Source organism: Erpetoichthys calabaricus, chromosome 13 (assembly GCF_900747795.2).
Source record: "Erpetoichthys calabaricus chromosome 13, fErpCal1.3, whole genome shotgun sequence".
Lineage (NCBI taxonomy): Eukaryota > Metazoa > Chordata > Cladistia > Polypteriformes > Polypteridae > Erpetoichthys > Erpetoichthys calabaricus.
Window position 1 is genome coordinate 90,357,947 of NC_041406.2, and position 6,000 is coordinate 90,363,946.

Consider the following 6,000-nt stretch of genomic DNA (forward strand, 5'->3'; position numbering starts at 1 on the left):
CACATATTCTAAAGTGAACGTCAACACCTTCACACTAGACAGCATAGGTGTCAGCATAGGTGGATCTCCTTACAATAAAGCACTATTAACCGTTCAACTGCAGAAAAGGAAACATATTAACAGTGACTACGATCCTCCGGAGTGGCAGCAAATCTGTTAATAAATGGTCGTACATGTCACTCAATATTCAAAATACCGGTCCCAATCACAGAGACATCAGTATCCACTATGAACATTCACAGTAGCAATGCCCGAGACATCCGTCTTGCAAAACTGATAATTATTGATGAATGTACAATGGCATCCAGTCACTTACTCAACACCATTGATAAACTTCTACAAACATTGATGAATAATAATATTCCCTTTGGAGGAAAAGTTCTTTTATTAGGAGGAGATTTTAGACAATGCTTAGCTATTGTTCCACATGCCATGCGCTCAGCTATTGTTCAGTCCACCTTAAAATACGCAGACAATTGGCATTGCTTTAAAACAATACAGTTGGTACAAAACATGCGATGTCCAGATCCAGAATATAACAGTTGGCTAATACAACTGGGAAATGGTACACTCACAAATACAGATGGACTTCACCCAGATATTATTTCCATTCCACAATCCTTTATCTCAGACGACTTAGTAAAAGAGATATTTGGAACAGCAATCACATTAGACCAAATACCCCTGTTAACACAATGCACTATATTATGTCCAAAAAATATTAATGTTAATCACATTAATAACCAAGTCATTTCATTACTTCCTGGAGAGACACAGATCTTTCTAAGCTCAGACAAAGTTGACTCTGATGACGACAATGAACATATAAATTTCCCCTTAGAATATTTGAACACTATTAACCCTGCCGGATTACCACAACACAACCTTGCCCTTAAAAACGGAACAATAATCATGCTATTAAGAAACCTTAACACAAAACAGGGTTTATGCAATGGCACACGGTTAGTCGTCAACACCATGACACGCAATGTTATTCAAGCGACAGTTCTTACAGGATCACATGCTAACAATACTGTTCTCATTCCTAGAATTGACCTTACAAGTTCTGAGCTAGAATTACCTTTTACATTGAAACGCCGACAGTTCCCCATTAAACCTGCATTTGCCATGACCATCAACAAATCACAAGGACAGACCATGGACAAGGTTGGCATCTACCTCTCTGAACCCGTTTTTGGACATGGACAACTTTATGTTGCCTTCTCACGTGTTCGCCGTTCATCTGACGTTAAAGTTAAAATTATAAATAATCCATGCCAAGGAAGACTCATTCAAGGACAAGACACCATCTTTACTGCTAATGTTGTATACAAAGAAATATTCCAATAAAACATTAATATATGACAAACACTCTATTTGTTATTTCTATGGGCATCATCCAAAGCTGCACACTATTCTATATCTAATTCATACATCTGACTCTTTCTCATGTCCCAACGCCAGGGGTTGGCGAGCGAAGCGAGCAGGGGGCGGAGCCCCCTAGTACATTCTAATCTTCAAAACATGGTAACCCAATTTTCCTTATGCACAGTTAAATGAAGGTGATTTAACTTAAGTAATTAAAGTTTTATGTTCTGTGATTGAACTGGGGCACCAAAACCCAGCACAATCACACAAATGCAGTCCCGGGTTCAAATAAAGGGTGGTTTATTAACCAAACATACCTCCAAAAGTAACAAAGCACAAGTAATCTCTCTCACAATTCCTCTACTCTCATCACCGGACTGCCCTCCTCCAGTTGAGTGTTGCCGTCCTTCCTCCCAGCTTTGACTCGCCTGGATAACGGAGTGCGGTCCCTTTTATTGCTGACTCGGGAGTACTTCCGGGGCCAGGGCTACTGCAGGGAGCACATTTCCATGCAGCGCCCTCTTGCAGCACCCACGGACCCCAGCAGGGCTGCTCTGACGGACATCCCAACATGCCCTGCTGGTTTCCGACTGGGTATCGAAATCCAGGGCTACTGCTATCTAGTATGCTGGGGGGAATAAAGAGTCCCCAGCCATATCTTCTTCTTCTGGTGGGCTGTCCATCCATTCACTCTGACCATCTCTTCTGGGTCAGGCACTTTTCTCTCCCCTGTTCAGGATGCTTGTCTGCCTGCTAGGAGCCTCCCATCCGGGTAAGAAACAATCTCCTCTTCTGGTCGGGATGCCCGTCCAACCCATGTGGCACTTACAGTACATTACTATCCCATATTTGCATAAAATGTGATATTTTGCATAAAGAACCCCCCCCCCTTTTTTTGTCAACACATTCCAATTAAAGTCTTTTAGGAAACAGATTTTTTCCCCAAGTGCTGGGGGTTTTGTGGGGTTGTAGAAACCCATTTATATTTTTTGATACGTGTCAACCACTCTACAGTAGAATTACATCCTTTTCTTTGTTTCCAATCAATCCAACAATGTAATTAGTGTTAAGATTACTATGACATTGCAGGTTGGCTCCACGCTCCCTGTTCCATTTGGGACCGCCTTTAACTTGCCACCATCGATGATCATAACCGAGATGAGCCGGGCAAATGAGGACACACACAGGCAGAAAGGGGTAGGTGTAAAAAGTTATTTCGATTGATTTTTATAAAAGCACTAATCAACAGTGTCCAAAACAGTGCAGTGCAGTAAATTATCCATAAAATTGTGCAATTTGAGAAGGTTAAAACCAAATCCAATTAAATATCTATTACAATTTAGGGTAAAAATTCTAAGACAGAAACGTTTCTTAAAGACTCAGTCCTAGGTGTATCCTTTCTAAAACCAACGCTTACCCTGGGATCCTGCAGACAGAGGAGATGTCCTGCCGACAGGCCTGACCAATCTTTTTCTCCCACAGGCTCCAGTCCCTGCTGTCCATGGCTTCCAGCAGGACGCCACGCTGAGCCTCACTTTGCTCCTTCTGTCTCCCACTGCCACTCCCCACTCCCCAGACTTATGCAGAACTGAGCATCAGGCCACTGAAGCTACTCCTAAAATGTTCAGTTGGAGTAGTCCCCTCAAGTGTCAGCCCTACACTACCCCGAGAGGCTCTCCTCCTAAATGCATACCTCTTTCCTTCAACACCCCAGCTCCTTCATGATCCTGCCTTTCCTTTTGTTTCTTTTCTGTCCATTTTAGCCACCATCTTTTCTCATTTCTTTTCTTCTTTCTCTGTTCTGTCCCCCTGTCTTGTCCTGTGGTGGCTTCTCTCATCTTCCCTTGCCTGACTGGTGCATCTCTGAGGTGTGAATGAGGTATCTGACTGGCGCTGATCGCACCTACACATGCAGAAGTGAGCCAGGCACCCCAACCAACCCTGGAGTGAAGCCTGCTTACACACACCTGTGCCCGAGTTCAAGTCTGCATGTTCTTGAGTGCGATTATTTATTCAAAAGCTGCATAACACCACGGACCACTTATCACAATTACATGAAATAATGCAATCAACCAAAATATAACTTGTTTACCTACCTGCATGTGGTAATAAGTGAACCACTACACACTTAGCCAACATTTTTTTCTATGCATTTAATAATTGAAAAGCCGAGTCACTTTCATTGTCACGTCACATCACTTAATCACGAATGTACAAATAAGTGAAAAACTTGTGTATAAGGCCCACAGTAGTAGGTCAATATTGACACAGTAGAGTATACGCTGTCACAGACAGCCAGGGGCCCTGCCCAGCCGGGACACCAGCAGGATGTAAGGACTGGGTGAAAGAGTGTGTTCAGGGCTTTATCTCTCCCGGGACGCTAGAAGGCAGCCCCCTGAGGTTGCTGGGGCACCAGCAGAGCACACTGGGAGTTGGAGTTCACTGCGGCCCTGTTGGGTGCCGTCAGAGGGAGCTACAGAGCCCTTATTATGTTGGGCTTCCACCACACCTGAGACTACTTCTGGAACATGCTAATGGACCACCTGCACTGCTCCCTGGTGTTGCTTAAAAAGAGTCAGATGCCACTACTCTGGGAGCCAAAGTAGGGAGGGAGAGTAGGAGGAGGAGGAGAAGAAGGAGAAGAAGAAGACGAAGAAGAAGAAGAAAGAGAGAGAGAGAGAGGGAGGGGGACAAAGAGACGATTGTGTTTATTTGTGGTTTATTGTACTGTGCTCTGCGGTGGGCTGGCGCCCTGCCCAGGGTTTGTTTCCTGCCTTGCGCCCTGTGTTGGCTGGGATTTGCTCCAGCAGACCCCCGTGACCCTGTAGTTAGGATATAGCGGGTTGGATAATGAATGGATGGATGTACTCTGCTGCTTGTGGGAAACGGTTGTTGGGAAACCTTTCCCACTAAAGAAACGTATGTTGTGCTTGGAACTTGTGTCTGCTGCCTGTCTGTGTCGGGTTTGGGCAGCTGGTGTAAACCTGCAAACCACAGTTCTGTTTTGAATATGGGAAAAAAAGTAGAAGAAGAAGCAAAACACGGAATAAAATTACTTGCATAAAAGTAAAATTATAAATCTAATAGAAAAAAAACTAATTAACTAACCAAATTAATGTATTAGCATTACATCCTGTGGAAAGAAAAATTTAACATGAAAAATAATAGTAATAAAAATGGACAGATAACAGCTATGTAGATTAAACTTTTACAAAACTGTTAGTAGCATTGCAAGCTTTGATCACATTTAACCACTTTAATTAATTAAATTAATTGCTTTCATTTTAAAAAGAGTTGTTTCTTCTTCTTCTTCTTTCGGCTGCTCCTGTTAGCGGTTGCCACAGCGGATCATCTTCTTCCATATCTTTCTGTCCTCGTCATCTTGCTCTGTTACACCCGTCACCTTCATGTCTTCTCTCACCACATCCATAAACCTTCTCTTAGGCCTTCCTCCTTTTCTCTTGCCTGGCAGCTCCATCTTTAACATCTTTCTCCCAATATACCCAGCATCTCTCCTCTGCACATGTCCAAACCAACGCAATCTCGCCTCTCTGACTTTGTCTCCTAACCGTCCAACCTGAGCTGACCTCTAATGCCCTCATTTCTAATCCTGTCCATCCTCGTCACACCCAATACAAATCTTAGCATCTTTAACTCTGCCACCTTCAGCTCTGTACTTCATAAGATTTCTTAAAATTGACTTAAAAACAACTTGCATGATAAGTCAATAAATCTTACAATAATGACAACAAAGATTTGATATAAAACCTTTTTACTTGCTTAGATTTCATTTTTTTGCAGTGACAAGATTAAAATAATGCAATATGTATAGGTAGAGAATAAATAAGTACATCCAATAGTTATAAGGTTTTGCAGAAAAAGCAGATTCAGGCTGTAGAATTTAAATTGTTCAAGAGTCGTGTTTGAGGTGCTCCGAACTGTCCTGACTGCAGCTGGATATTCCACACACTTTTTTTTTTCAATATTTACAGTTTACACAACAATCAGACAAAGAAAGTTTTATTTTCCAATACAAGTACACGCATTGCTTATATTCAAACGCAAGTAAACACATTGCTCATTAATAATTATTAACAACAAATATTATATAATCATGCAGTGGGTTGGCACCCTGCCCAGGATTGTTTCCTGCCTTGTGCCCTGTGTTGGCTTTGATTGGCTCCAGCAGACCCCCGTGACCCTGTGTTCGGATTCAGCTGGTTGGAAAATGGATGGATGGATGGATGGATGGATTATATAATCAGAAAGCATTGAGTGTATGGGTTCGTGTTAAAATTAGTCAGCTGTATATGAAGAAGGCAGGCATATCCATTATTTACAAGAGTTACACATTTAAATAACATGTGCAATTGCATCCTGAAAGCCACAAACGAAGGGAGCGTTAAAAATATTGAAAAAATGTTTCCCAGAAATAAGAACTGATTATGTTTTCCCCCCTCTTTTCTCTTTGCTAATATGTTTACAGGTAAATCTGTGAATCTGTACATTATTTTAAACACGACCAATTGTACATATTAATCCAAAATGTAGCAGAATATTTCTCAAACTGTTAAGCCAATTTTTTTCTTTACATTTGTTTCTCCACCGGAACGAAAACAAATGTAACACAAC